The 15,407-nt window shown below is 40.5% G+C and overlaps 2 long non-coding RNA genes across 2 annotated transcripts in view; one reads left to right on the top strand and one right to left on the bottom strand.

The window, feature by feature from the left end:
- Positions 1 to 8,496: 8,496 nt before the first annotated feature.
- The window catches only part of LOC120719350, a 7,464-nt gene continuing 553 nt past the window's right edge, over positions 8,497 to 15,407 (bottom strand). The window contains exons 1-3 of the long non-coding RNA XR_005692666.1: positions 15,398 to 15,407; positions 10,002 to 10,845; positions 8,497 to 9,880 (exon numbers count right to left, since the gene is read on the bottom strand). The exon at positions 15,398 to 15,407 is cut by the window's right edge and continues 553 nt beyond it. This is a non-coding gene — a long non-coding RNA (uncharacterized LOC120719350). The remainder of the gene's footprint in view (positions 9,881 to 10,001; positions 10,846 to 15,397) is intronic.
- Positions 10,845 to 13,617, top strand: LOC120719351. The gene is made up of 2 exons (XR_005692667.1): positions 10,845 to 13,004; positions 13,214 to 13,617. It is a non-coding gene; the product is annotated as an uncharacterized LOC120719351 (long non-coding RNA).

Genomic DNA, 15,407 nt, shown 5'->3' on the forward strand with positions numbered 1-15,407 from the left:
CCAGATCATTACCAGCTAATCCCATGTTTGGTCTGATGAGTCACGCGCCTCATTTGCCACGGTGCATGCAGCTTGGGGCCCTTTCACAAACACTGGCCAAGGACCACCAGCCTGCCCTCGGGGGCCACCACACTGCTTGGGTTGGGCTTGGGATGGTGGGTTGTTCCTCCACGACAATCAGGGATCCATTACAGAGGAAATTAAGGGACAGAGTGTAAATCTAGACAAGATTTTTAAAGATTATTGGGCCTTGTGTTTGTGTGCAGACTAAAGCGATGCACTTAAGCAATCATTCTGTGAGGATAAAAGTCCCATTCATTTTTATCCATCCCTTTGCATACTCTCTGTTCATACATCTTTCTGCACTCTGCACTATAAATTAATGTTGTAATCACTCCCACATATAAATCTCATAGGTCCCTCCTGTACCTGCTACTTGTCTAGAACATGCGCTACCAGCCATATTGGTTAACGATTAACAGGAAGTTGGTCTAATGCAGATAATGAAGGAGACCTCCATAGTGTTGGTATACAAATAAAAATTTATGCAAGCTGTGTGCGAATTGGGAAACGTAAAAATATCAGTCAGAAATCGTTTTTCGGTTATTGCAGTCTGAAAAGATTGAAATATACAGTTTAATTTACCAAAAATATTTAAGCTCTGAATTATGTAGTAGTGTTTGGAATGTGACCCTTGTGCTGAGGATTAAAGTTTCACGAATGAACACACGAGTTGTTAGGGTTTGTATGCAGTGGCTAATAGTTGATAAAATCAGCAGCTGATTGTCATGATGCCACAGACAATGAGAAATAAGGAGATGCTTACAGCTGCTGTTTGTGGCAGTTAGTGCATAGACAGACAGAACAGAGAAAAAACCCAGAAGACTTGAAGAGAAGTGGGCTGTTACGGCCAAATCTTTATAGTTCAGTTTCAAAAACACTCCAGGATCTGAATTTGAATAAAGAGAAACTTCACATTTCACTGAGCAAAACCTAAGACAGCAGAAAACATGAGGTCGAAATGCACAGCACTGCTACGGACTACTGCAAGGTTCAAAATCATTCCTGGTGGCGTCATCACCGTACATGTCTCATTAGACATGGTGATTTGTTAGTTTGTCATATATAATCATGATGATAGTATATTTTTGATGTTCAGTGGATGTACCTGATCTAGGCTCAGCTGTCACATCTCAGCAACAGGAAATTACCAGTTGTTCTGGACAATTGTTTCCTGATACTTCTTTCACAACTAGCCATCTGTGCCAGGACTTTGCCGAGCAGCTGTGAAGATAGGCAGCATGAAAAACACTTGGTTCGTACCAGAAGCCGCCCATTAGACCTTAATGTCCATCTGCTTCTTCCTCTGCATGTTCAGCCCTTATTGCCGGTGTCTTCTCGTAAACATTTGCAGTGAATGGATTGTTTGCTGTTGTTGACAGTTAGTTCCCAGTGGCATGCGGTTGTTGGATTGGCTGACTGTACGGTGTTCTGGCCTGGGTCAGTTGACCAGACAGCTCATGATAGCACAGAACAGAGTTTCCATGGTAACTCATGCGGTCGAGGCGGGTAGATCAACAAATAACTTTGGCGACCATTTTATTTGATGTGCTGCACACTTGCCGTCATCACTCCAACCTTGTCGGAGGCATTTGCCAAACACGTCAGTTGTTCTTGTTTGTGTGCACACATGTATAAATGCATCTGTCTTACCAAAGTCTTAATGACTATTCAGACCAATATAATTTATTACATGTGGAATCGTGGTTTCAAACTCCAACTGCAGTTATGGGTAATATGCAGAGATATTACACGTTAAAAGTAACGTGTTTCTGTGATTTGATTACTTTTTTCAAGTAATGAGTAAAGTAAGGGTTAGGGTTAGGCGCCGGGCCAACCTCCACCCGCCCCACTCCTGCTAAACAGGTGACAATAGATTTAAAAGCTGCTGAATCTTTGATTTTATTCATTTTCTGCTGTGTTTTACTTGCATCTATTTGAAAGAGTGAGTGTATACACAAAACATTATTTTATTTTATATACTGGAAAATGCAGACAATAGGTTTAAATGTTAAAGAATTTCTTCAAGTCAAAGACTGTTGCATATAATTACATTTTTGCTTGATGTGCAGAAAGTTCAAAGATTCAAAGTAATAAAAGAAATTTTAAAAAGAGACGTTTCCATTTGATTCAGTTTTATATGATTATGCAGAAAAAGTAGAACTGGGCTGAACGGTCTGTTGTTTTATTGTGTATTCAGGTTGTGTGTCATGTTTTTGAAAATACATATATACTAGGGGTGCAACGATACACAAAATTCACGGTTCGGTTCGGTTCGATACTTTGGTGTCACGGTTCGATATTTTTTCGATACAAAATAAAATGTTCATGCCTTTTTAATTTGTCATTTATTAAAATTATAAATATATATTTTAACTCAAAAGTACAGTTTTTAAATTTAACCCTAACCCTTGTGCGTGTTTTTTTATTTTGACAGCGAATGCGCACCTGCGGACCACTTATGTGCAGCCCTGGTTATTTAGCTCGTCATATTGCAGCCACAGAAATTCTTTTGTCCATGAAACCATAAAGCTGCACTTTCTTTTTGCCTTATAGTCTGATTTGTCATAACTTCTCCGTTTTGTGGTAAGTTTTTCTTTGGCTGTCACTTCTTCACCCTGACCTGTCTTATTTGGCTCAGCAGAACTAAAATATATATCCTGCTGCTTTTACACACGCACTCACATAAGCTCAGCGATTCTCTGCGCGATCAACCTCTCACATGTTTAAGCTGCGGGAGATTTCACTTGTCATGTTTGCGTAGTAAGCTAACGATTAATAAGACGATGTCAGAGGAATTGGTGCACAAATTATCATCACTCACAGATCAGTGCTGTCGCTCTCTATACACAGTTCGCACGATTGCAAAGTGAAAGCAAAAAAACAAGCGCAAATTCAAACGCGATTTCAATATGTCACATATTGACAGTGGCTCACTGATGCCAATGACATAATTACCCAGCTACATTTCCGAAAGAATGCAAAAGCATTGACATATATTTTTCCTTCCTATAATAGCCCGACGGGCAGGGAAGAGATAGATTTTGGTAGCCCGACTGGAAAAATCGCTAGCTCCGGGACGTCGGGCTAGCGATTTTGCAAGCCCTGTATCTGATTGAGGAATCACTCATCTTTGGAAAAGAGAGTTTATTACAGAGAAATGGCTCTTTCCAAAATAAAAGCTATACTATCCGCTTCTTCTGGGCTATATTCTCAGCAGCATATTAAACATATCAGGTCCCCATAAGGAGAATCATGTGCTAACGGCTGTCTAAATGACTCGGGTAAAGTTTGTAGCATGCATGCTTGTTGTTTTTGTCTTTGCACTAGGATGATGTCGGCGTAAATGTGCAGTCATATTCGTTGTGTTCCCACTAGTGCTTTCAGGTTAACCTCGTTAAAATGACCTTAACGCCACAACACGGCAAATCTCCGTTAACGAGCTACCCCTGATAGCCCCGTGCATGGGGCTAGACGGCCAACACGTTAACGAGCTAACTGCGCTAACACACTAGCTCCCACCCATGTAATTGAGCATTGCGTGGCACATCCAACATACTGTTTTACTTTAGTCCATGACGCGCTTACCTTCAGGGTCATACGTCACATGAAAACCAAAATAATTCCAAACGCCAGATCTGAATGAGAGTGGGGGAGGTTCAATTTGCCATGTTGCAAGGAGAGCTTAACTTCTGTCTCGCTAGCTTGCCCTGCGCTCTTCCTTCTGACGATGCTGTCTGTGTGGAGCGCTCAGTGGATCTGCGCTCGACAGTGCAGCCTAGGCAGAGTAGTCGAACGCAGATTCACTGAGCGCTCCACACAGACAGCATCGTCAGAAGGAAAGTTGATAAAATAAATTACAAATGTTGTATTGTTCGATACATATGCGTACCGAACCGAAAGCACTGTATCGAACGGTTCAATATCGATACGAATATCGTTGCACCCCTAATATATACATATACATATATATACATATATATATATATATATATATATATATATATATATATATATATATATATATATACATACATATATATATACATACATATATATATATATATATATATATACTCATCCAGGCTGGAGAAACTGATCAGGAAGGCTGGCTCTGTGGTCAGCATGAAGCTGGACACTCTGGTGACAGTGGCAGAGAAAAGGACATTAAAGAAACTGATGGACATTATGAACAATGCTGGGCATCCTCTGCACACGGCCATTAACAACCAGAAGAGTCTGTTCAGTGACAGGTTGCTTCTCCCCAAGACAAGAACTAACAGACTTAAAAACTCCTTTGTCCCACACGCCATCAAACTGTTTAACTCCTCTCTGGAGGGGAGAGGGAGGGGAAACGGGAGGACAAAGGAGGGGGGAACAACTAAGCCGTAGTGCCTCTTCACCTCACTGTGCAATACCTTGTGCAATACTTTTTGTAAATAGTCAACAGTGCAATAGACCTCAATACTTGAAATGTGCAATTCACTTGTATTTTTATTTTTATTCCTATTTATTCTATTTATCCCCTTCGTATATTTTATTTATATTTGTCTCTGTATTTATATATGTGTGTGTATGTGTGTGTGTGTGTGTGTGTGTGTGTATATATATAATATTCTGTAACTCTGTAACTTCTGTCGGTGCTGTGCTTTTTTGGAAATCGAATTTCCCAGAGGAACCCACCCGAGGGATTAATAAAGTTCTATCTTATCTTATCTTATCTTATCTTATCTTATACATATACATATACATATATATACATATACATACATATATATATATATACATATACATATACATATACACATATATATATACATATACATACATATATATATATATATATATTTATACTCAAGTGGCTCAAGTAGTACAAAGTAGGTTTTTTATTTCAAATATTGTACAATAAGAGAAAAACTGCAAACATGAGCATAAATCTTTTTTCTCCCTCGTAACAAACTGAAGCCTTTTGAATGACCAAATAAACACACTGGTCTCTTTCTGTCCACACACGTGGCAGCACTTCTGCTATCATTGTGTTTGTATTTAACAAAATCAAAATGCAGACATAAATGTGCACATTAGAACTGTTGCACTCAACAAAAAACACATCCTCCCTAACAGAAAAAGTAACTTCAAGGGCCAAATTGCATCCTATTTTTTACATAAACCTATGGGTCATAAGTAGGGCTGACACGGGCCAGAAGAGGCCCCGGGGCCAGGGGTTTGAGGGCCCTGATCTAAAGAATAAACTACTAAGAGCTCTGATTTTGGTCTACTCCATCTCTTGAGAAAACTTTGGTTTCTAAAATTATGTTTTATTAAACATACAATGATTGAGCCATTACATAATCAGGAAGTATTGAAGGAGAGAAAAGGAGCTGATGGCTGTTTTTGATATGATACAAGTGGAAGGACCACAGCTGTGGCCTCTGTGGCCATTAAACAGAAAGCAGCTTCTGATCTGGCTTTACCTTTCTGATCTCTAACTTATGTCTATGTTTTGACAGAGTTATTAATTATCAACTGTGGAGCATAACGTATGGTGTGGTTTATTCATGTTTAAGTAAAGCTGGTGCTAGGTGGAGCATAACTACGAGCAGCTATGTTCCAGCTGTCCACAAACGTGCACGAAAATCGCCCTGGCAGTTTTAGTTTCACTGCACCTTTCAGTAGTTTATCAGATAATAACACAGTAACAAATCAATGCTTTACACACACACACACACATGCACACACACACACATATATATATATATATATATGTGTGTGTGTGCATGTGTGTGTGTGTGTGTCACATTTTGGTGGGGCATCCTCCTGCCCAGGAATCATCTACACAGTCATTATACACTCGGTGAGCAGTAACTTGTTTGAAGAACTTCCAAACTTCTCACTGGCAGTCTGGTCGACCTTTCACCTCTGGCCTTTGCTCAGGCACTTAAATAGAATTGAACCAATCGATTCTGTCGTGATCTTTGAAATTGGCTGTGTCTAACTCAGATCCATGTTCATAAGGTCAGGTCAGTAGTCAACAGATCACTCAAGACAGCTCCTGGGAGAGACACATTTCATTTATTCATATTATTTTTCAGATTCTTATTTGCTGATTTGTTTTTACTGCACTTGGAATAACAGACGCCATCTTTGTGATAATTTAATTATTCATTTTTCAAAAACCACCTGAAGTCTAAAAATGTGTCTGCATGTATCTGTTGAAACCCAGCGATGTCAGTGCAGCCAGTGATGTCAGTAGTGATGTGTCGGTCGTGAACGAAACAGCTCTTAGAGCCGACTCTTTGAAGTGAACAACACGAGCCGGCGCCTTATCGTGAGCCGTGGGTTGTTTTTTTCTTTCTCTCACCCTCTCTCTCTCTCTCTCTCTGTCTCTCGCACTTTTTCCCGCTTCACTCCGCGTGCGAGCCTTGTGCTTTGCGCTGGGCAGAGGGGGGAGGGGCGGTAGTTACACTCAGTAGCACAGGAACAGAGCCAGAGGGAGAGAAAGAGAGCCAGGGACAACAACGTCACATTAGAAAGGTATAGTAATCATCCACAACTATTTTCAGTTGCAGATGATAAAGGATTCAGAAAGTTTATTCATGCAGGTCCATATGACAGAGAATGTGCATCTTCTTTTTGTTTTCATATTATAATTTATATTTGTGTTGTGGTTTGCAGTGTTTTGTGTTGTTTCACTTTAAATTTGTTTAAAAGGAAAAAGCTGAAAATTTAAATAGTTAAAAGTTGAACTGTGACTAGTAGGTTTTTCTATTATATGATTTATTTATTACATTTTATGTGGAGTGAATAAATAAAAGTATATTTACGGTGGCCCCTAGAGACAAAACACGTAAAAACTCCAAAACACATAAAAATTCCAAAACACGTACAAACACAACAGAAGTGCTCCAGGATGCTAGGGCGCAGTGTTGAGCTTTTGTTACCTCGTGACTACACAAGCCAGCAAGTACCAACGACCAGATTTGGTGTGAGGTAGTAACAGGTAAATGAACATTTTTTTAATTATTTGAATATATATGAGTGCCTGTGTATAAATACACAAACCATACACATATGCTTTCAATTGTGTAATTTAAGTGATCTAGTAGCTCTGCTTTGAAGTTCAGTTCATGCTAGAAATGTGTTTTGGAGTTTGTACGTGTTTTGTCTCTAGGGGCCACCGCATATATTTATATATAAACATATATAAATAAAACCACTTTTGTACATTAGTAATTCCTTTTGTGCATAATTTTATATTGTTGTTAATAATAAATTAATTAAAGCAACAAAACAAGAACCAGCTCATTTTAGTGAGCCGAGCCGAAAGAGCCGGTTCTCTAAAAAGAGCCGGAAATCCCATCACTACTTGTCAGTGTGAGGGTTACATGAGCAGCCCCACATAGAAATACTCAGCAGGACAAAACCCACTGAGATTATCAGATCTGTGGAGCCTGCCCGTCAAAGCAGACGGCCTCGGGGCAGAAATGTAGGACTCGCTGACACTGAGGAAACATCCAGAGTTCCCTTTGGCAACTTGAAATGGATCAACTTGTAAAGAAGTTCTCAAAAGACAAGTGGCAGCTACAGAGAAGGCAATACACGGTTAAATAAAGGAGAAACAAACCTAAAACCCTGAATAATCAACAGAAGCTTCTAGAGCAAATACAAGAACTTTAGACAGTTTTCACTACTGCTGCTGCAGTGTCTCATCCTCAGTGCCTCAGGTTTCTTTGGGCTCAATCTTTAGCTTCTCATCCCACTGACTCCCACTTTCACTCGTCCCTCAAGCAACTCCATTTGTTTTCTATACTAGTTATTTTCACCTGATCCTTTCCATGCTGCTAAGTTAAAAACCTCTCATTAAAGTAGCAATATCACATAAATTGGATGTCATATTGCTACAGTCTTGCACTCTTGCAAGAACTAAAATGAGTTCTGGGCTCTGAAAAACTTTGTGAAGCTCTGGTAAATCTTAATTTAAAGCCACTTCATTTTTTATAGCTGTCTGTAGGCACCAGTATCATGGTTTTCAATTGTAAAAGTCTACCAATGTACCAGAAATTGTAACAGAGTGGATGTTTTATCTGTTTTATAAAGCATCACTGGAGAATACTTACAGTATCTATTGATGACCTCTTTTGAGCTGCTGGTTACCAGGCTCATTTTCTAGCTGTGATTTTAGAGTGTCAGAAAGCACTCAAACGCATCATTGTTCAGCGACTGTAACAGCATGAAGTGCTGAGTGAACTACATCAAACCCAGGCTTGTAATATGTAGAACGATAAGACTGCTATCACTGATCAAGAAAATAAAGTCAGCACACCCTGACTTTATTTTATTTCCATGTAAGACACACAAACACAAACACACACACAAACACACACACGAACACACAAACATACAAATAAACACGAACAAACACGAACACACAAACAAACTGTTGGGGGAAAACTCTGTAAAAAACCCAGGAGAAATAAAGACACAATGAGACAAGGTTACTTTTTATGCTTTAACGTGTACACGGGTGAGCTGCAGAGAACAACTCACACCATGAACAGAGGCTTGGCACTTTTTATAGGCAGAGAGACAGTGAGAACAGGATAAGAAAATAATAAACAGATAAAATAAACAACTCCATATGTGGCGCTAGTCTCGTCAGCAGAGAGCTGGGAGAAAGATAAAACAATCTGAAACAATATGTCCTTGCTGGGAAAATCTAAAAGACACTTCTAAACTACTTATCTTAAACACAGCTTGTACATTTAAAAGAAGGTAAAGTTACATAGAATCATTTTTCCTCTAACATATTCCCTCCTGTTTTAACTTCTTTTTAAATGTTACAACAATATCTGAAAAAGTCATTGATTAAGTATGTTTAGCAAGTTTTAAATTGTGAGCATAGCAAAAAATGTAAATCATGTGGTAAAAGAATAAAACAAATAAAAGAATAAAAGAATTAAGGAAAATACAATAAAAGAAAGTATAAAAGTAATAATGATGAAAAATAATAAAACTAAAACTACAAAAAATAAAATAAAATAAAAGAATAAGAAAACCTTATGTTGTACCTGTATTAACTACTAATGTGTTAATCAGTGCATGATCACTTGACAAGTCATTTTTAATCACCACGTCATTTATTAGCAGCTATTACAAGTTCCTCTAACAGAATGGCAACGGGATGCTGTTCTTCTTGAGGCACGGCAACATAAGCAGTCATTGTAGTTGTTATCATCTTTGAAATCATCACTCTTAGACATGGCAACACACACAACACTAATATGAGCAGTGCTATCATGATGAAACCTAGAAGGACAAACGGTTTTGTTACAGCAGCCAGCCATGGACCGCCGAACAGCCAGTCCAGCCAGCCTTGTGCTGTAGCTGCTCCAGATGTGTGGTCAGTGACATATTGTTGCAGAACGGTCAAATTCTGCAAAGCTTCATAAATGTCTCCTCCAGCTTCGTATCCATCAGGGATAAAAGTGCAACATGTCTCCCCGATCAGCTTACAAACTCCTCCTTGTGATGCTGTTAGCAGGTCTAGTGTCAGTCTGTTCTTCAGCACCATCGTTCTGATGGCCTTCTGTTCTCCTGCTAAGGCCGGTCCCAGGGTCTTTGTCAAAGTTGATGTGTCGTAGCAGAGCATATCGGTTGACCTCCACGTGATCCCGCACCTCGGCAGCTCCAATGCCGGGGATCAAGCTCTGTAAGAATTTCACTCCTCCTCAGATGCGAAACTCTGGTTCCTTTACTGCTTGGTGCCGTCCGTGCACATCCTGTCTGGTACTGAGTCTTTGTTTGTAGTGGCATTCGGTAGCTGTAGTTGGAGCGACAGTTGAGGCTCATCAGCGTCGTGTTACTGGCACAGGTGTCGTTGATTGAACAGGCCATACACTTCCTCTCGTTCCTCGGTGGGCAGAAAGTGTATATGTACTTACATAGGTGTGTGGGCAGCTCCCCCACTGCCCGCGATCCATTGTTCATCACACATACTGGCAGTTGCGCTGCGTTCAGCTTGTTCAGTAGAATTACATCAGGCAGTGGGTCTGAGACTTGGGGCCAGGTCAGTAGGTAGGTCTGTCCGGAACAGTTCACATTTGTGGGTCATGATGACCTCCAGGTTGCTTTTGCTGGGATGCTGTAGTTGGCCTTGGACCAAAGAGTACCGTAGCCTGGATGTGTTGCCAGGCCCAACAGGCACCAACTGCGATCTTCAGGTATGCTGTACGGCCACAGGCCAGACGTCTGTGAGGATAGGGGCATATGGGTACATGCATAGCAGTCAGTTTTATTATTCAGGTTAGCTGTAGTGTTCATAAGCTGCCACCAGAAGTTAGTGGCGTAGCCATGGGGAAACTTTGTGTACTTTCCTTTGTCATACAGTGTCTGCCTTCTCTTCAGATAGCGTGACTTGTTGTCCCTCACGGAAGCAAAGATGAGGAGCCCGGCCAGGGTCAGGGCCGCTGCAGTTATTAGGAGCCACCACCTCATGACAACAGGACACACCCTCCTGTCGTGAGTAGACCCCCCGGCCAGAAAGGCTGTTCCCTCCACCGGGCGAGATCACAACAATTGGGCGAGCCTGTGTCGGCTGAGTTTAGATGGCTTCACTTACTCGCCTGCAGTGACTCTGATGGATCCAAGATGGTCGTTCCGCTATTTTGCAAGCGGTGGGCGTGGTGAGGAGAACCTGATGTGGTCCCTCCCACCTGGGTGCGCTCCAGTTTTTCCTTTGGAGCACCTTGATCAGAACCCAGACACCGGGCTGTAATCTGCAAGACACTTGATAGACATCATTACATTCTTCGTTATTTACAATCATCTCTTTATTTTCCTACAACTTAGACATACATTTTGCCACTGAAATTGTATCTGCCTTTTTCACTGGGTAGATTTCTGGCCACTTTGAGAATACATCTATAACCACTAGGGCATATTTTTACCCTTGGCATTCATTTAGCTCAATAAGGTCCATGTGGATTGTTTTGACACGTCATGCACGTTCTGACAAATTGTTTTGCTGATGTTTCAAAATTTACAGTGTAGAATTTACAGTGTAGAAATGAGAGTTGACAATACTGGTCAGTCCCCCCGTTGACAAATGCGGCCCTTTTGTGGAGGGATTTTGGCAACACTGGCTTGCCATAACGCATCATTAAGTTGTTTGTCAGAACTGCACCGTGTTTTAGCCATTTTGCCTGCTCGGCTGTGCTTGCTGCTTTTTGTTCATTTTTCAACACATCCAGTGGAATCTGATGTGTGTCTACTGCCATCAATGTGATGTTTGTCGTTTGTGCCGCCTGTTTTGCTGCTCTGTCAGCAAAGTTATTGCCTATAGTAATGAAAGTGCCATCAGTTTTGTGTGCTGCACATTTACACAATGCGAGTTGTTGTGGTAAATGTATTACAGTCAGTAGGCGTTGTAGCAGGCTGGCATGCTGAACCGGTTTTCCGGTCGGTCTAATCATTCCTCTGTTTTGCCAAATTTTTTGCAAAATGATGCACAGCAGAGAAAACATACTGGCTGTCTGTATGTATATTTATTAGTTTGTCTTTGTGTATTTCACTTTCGCGTATCACAGCTATCAGCTCAGCGCTCTGTGCAGGACATGAAGAAGAAAGTGGTTTTGCTTCTATTATTTTACTATCTGTGGTTACTGCGTGACCTACACAATTTCGGCCTGTGCTGTAAGGTCAAATGCTGTTCTCCTAGCTTCCACACTTGCTGATCATAAGGTGGATCTGGGCCTGGAGTTTGTTTAAATCTCAGAGTGTTGTGATACTCAGTCGGTTTCTGGAAAGTGGATGTGGCGGGTGTGTGTTGACGGGCCACATCGTGTAGTGCTTTTAGCTCTGGCAAAGCGAGAGTCCAGTAATAATGTGGAACACCGTAGCCTTGAGAGAGACACACGCGGCTACTGTTTTCTGTGTTAGTGCTATCTGGCTCTGGTGGGGTGTCATTTAGCATGCACTCAGCAGTCATGCCATTCTTTTCTGGTATTACACCTATCTTAAGTTTTGTCAGAGCGTCTCTACCTAGCAAATTTACTGGACACGACGGGTCATATATGCATTTAATAAAGCACTTGCGGCCACTTTCTGTATGTACTAGTTCTAAAGGGGCAGTTAATTGTTGTACAGTTGTGTGGCCTGAAGCTGACTTTACAACTAATTTGTCCTTTGAAAACTGTAAGTTCTTAAGTGGCTGCCTCAAAACTGTTTTGCATTATTTCTCTGTGGCCTACTCCTACAATCTCGTGTGAAGTGACCTTCCTCTCCACGGTTCTAGCAGGCGTTGTCTCTATGTTATCTGCTGTTTCTGCGTGGCTGTCTGCAGCCTTGGTGTTTGTGACTTTGCTCGCCTCTCTGTCCCTGATAGCCACCTGCGGATTAGTGTTTTAGTCTAATGTCAACACGTCAGCCTTATTTTTTAAGTTACAGAATGCTTCTTCTTTTTTTTTTTTTTTCCTTGGTTTGGGAGAATAGATGCAACACTACATTTTCACTTAAGGCAGTTTTAAATAATTTCTAGTTTTTCAAACAATTCATGCATCTCACACATTTCAAACTCTGAAGTTAGGGTTGTTTCCCATTTATACATATATATATTTAACTTTGCATTGCTCACAGCTCATAGCTCACAGCTCTAAACCTAGGCATTTTTCAATCATATGCCTAATCACTATGTGTCACTGTGATTCTCAAGTATTGTCACAAGTTCGTTTAAATTCGTTTCCAAAACCAACAAAATAATCAAACAAAAACAAAAACATAAACGTGTCAGAACACAAAAGAAAAAATGCTGCCATCCGAACAAGGCAGAAGTCTGCATATGTTGGCTTTTAATAGCATGCAGCTTGTAACATGGTAGACTAATGTGCCCGTGTTAATTCAGCTCCATATTATTGTGTCAAGTTGCACTGGGTTGGGAGTGGTTTTGTGTGTGTCACATTTTTGGTGAGCCAATGGCTGGAATCGGGTTGGACTAATTAGAGGCAGGTGTACTTGATTGCACTGATACACTGGTCTACTTATAGCCCACACTACAAACACTGCTGTGTCGTTTTGTCTCTCTGTGCAGGTATGTAATGTGATGAAATCAGATATGTTTGGGATGGATGGGTTTTGCGCTATGAATTTTATACTGAAGGCGTCGTTTTGTCTCTCTGTGCAGTCCAGGGCCTATTATATGCCACAGCCTAAAGGCAGCAGAGTTGCAGAGGCTTGAGTGACCACTGACTATATGCTTGCAGGGTGGTGGGTCTCCAAGGACAACTTCTAACCCTGTTAAAGGCAACATGTGGAGTGCAACTTGGCCGTGTGGCATAGCTGGCTCTGGCCTTGGGACTGTGTGTTTTTATACAATTCATAAGTGGGACACTGGACTGTTTTATCTTTTATCTCTTGATATATTTTTCGTCAATAAATTATCTTTTAGAATTTTATTGACTGTCATCTTTTTGCCCACGACTGAGACGGTTGGTCAGACCTAGAGTCTTTCTTTGGGTGTGTTACAGCAGCTTCTGCTCTAAAAGAAACAAAAAAGAAATAAAAGAAAATGTGTAACATGCTCATCAGCTTAGCAGTGTCTACATATTTAATTCAGCTTCTCAATCCTGTAGTTTTAGCTGTTGTCTACAGGGTTTTGCTTATTGGTTGTTATTATAGGTGTGCTCTATATCTCAGCAATGTGTCATTCTAGGATGATAGGTTTCAAGCTGGTCAAGTGCCTCTATGCACTTCATTAGTTTAGTTATTCTCTGTATTGTCTTCATCTCACATGTCATTACACTGAGTGTCAGCAAACCTTAAGCTTGATGCAGACTACTGTTTAACAATTATCCACCTCACATCATAACCGACTAAGGTGCCTCTTCATATTAATATTATGTCATTGTTAATATTGTCCTCTTTGTCTTATATAACAGCAATAGCATATTATAATATTTTATTAGTGTGTACCACTATACTACTACTAAGCCAATTTGTTAGTTAGGATCATCTTATTCAGCAAACAGATAATTTAGAATTCATCCAATCTGCGGTCACATTTGTTCTCTCTGTTGCATGGCGGACCAGGCAGTTCTATTATATTATTTATATTTTATTTTGTATCCATCAAGGGCTTCAGATGACCTGCAGTATCATCCTTTTCCCAGGATGGAGACAGTTACCTTTTCACACACTGTCCTTGGCTGAACAGTGACACAGCCTTAATATACCTTATTTATGTTATTAAAATATTTTCGTGTGAATTATTTGCTTTATATTCATTTTATACATTGTGGGCATGGTCATCATGCCAACTGTGTTTCATTGATAATATCACTTTACAGGTTGTTATCCTTGCTATTATTAATTTCAAATACTCTAAAGATAATTTCTACTGTAATTTTCCCTTTGTTTATCTTTATTTCGTACTTTTTATATTTATATCTACTCAGTGGGGTCTGTTTTCAACCCTTTTAAACTACTTCAAACTACTGTGATCTCTAGTTTTCACTTAATAAGGGATTATTATGTTCTTCCTGATATGGGTGGTGCTGCAGATGCGGCTGCAGGAATGGGTCATGGCTTTCTAAAAGGATTGTGGGCACTGCACAGTGTCTCGTCTTCTGGTTTTACTAAAACTGGCAGTTGAGTTCTATTCTTCTGACTGTTTATATTTTGTTTTCTTAATTTTCTCAATTTACAGACTGTTTTGTCCGGCGCCTGGACTTTTCTTTTCTCACCACTGCTCGTCAGCAGGAGTGAGTTTTAATTTCACAAGATCACCCATCTTATTTATGTATTTACTTATTTTTTGTTTAAGTAATATATACACGATACAGCTGCTATCACCTTCGCTGGTATTAGAGACGAGAGTGGTTGCTCACACGCCCTTCGACTTTCGGACTAGTTCCGAAAGCGGTGTGAACTTTACGAGACGGAACTCGACCGTTCTCTCAAATCACCAGCACGTCAGTGAACAGCAGTAAAAGAAAAACACAGTAGGAGCAGCTCAGTCTCTTAGTGGACCGTGAAAATTCAGCTTGCTCCGTTAATTAAGACAATACACACACACACACATTCACATTCACCCTTATTCGCGCGACCGGAACCCTTATCATAAGGGGAGCTGCCAGTCTTTCTGTAGACGAGCTACTTATTCCCTAGACCCTGTCTAGACCCAGCTGGGGGAGCTACCCAGAGCTCCAAACCTAACCCACAGAGGTGGGGAGCTTCCAGTCGACGAGCTCCAAGCTACCAGTCGACGAGCTACTTCCGCTATTTTAAATTCCCTGAATTTAAAATACGTTTTTACGCAAGATTGTGTCAGTGTGTCTGTATCTACCTGGTCAGTG

Source organism: Simochromis diagramma, unplaced genomic scaffold (genome assembly GCF_900408965.1).
Source record: "Simochromis diagramma unplaced genomic scaffold, fSimDia1.1 OVJJ01000313.1, whole genome shotgun sequence".
Lineage (NCBI taxonomy): Eukaryota > Metazoa > Chordata > Actinopteri > Cichliformes > Cichlidae > Simochromis > Simochromis diagramma.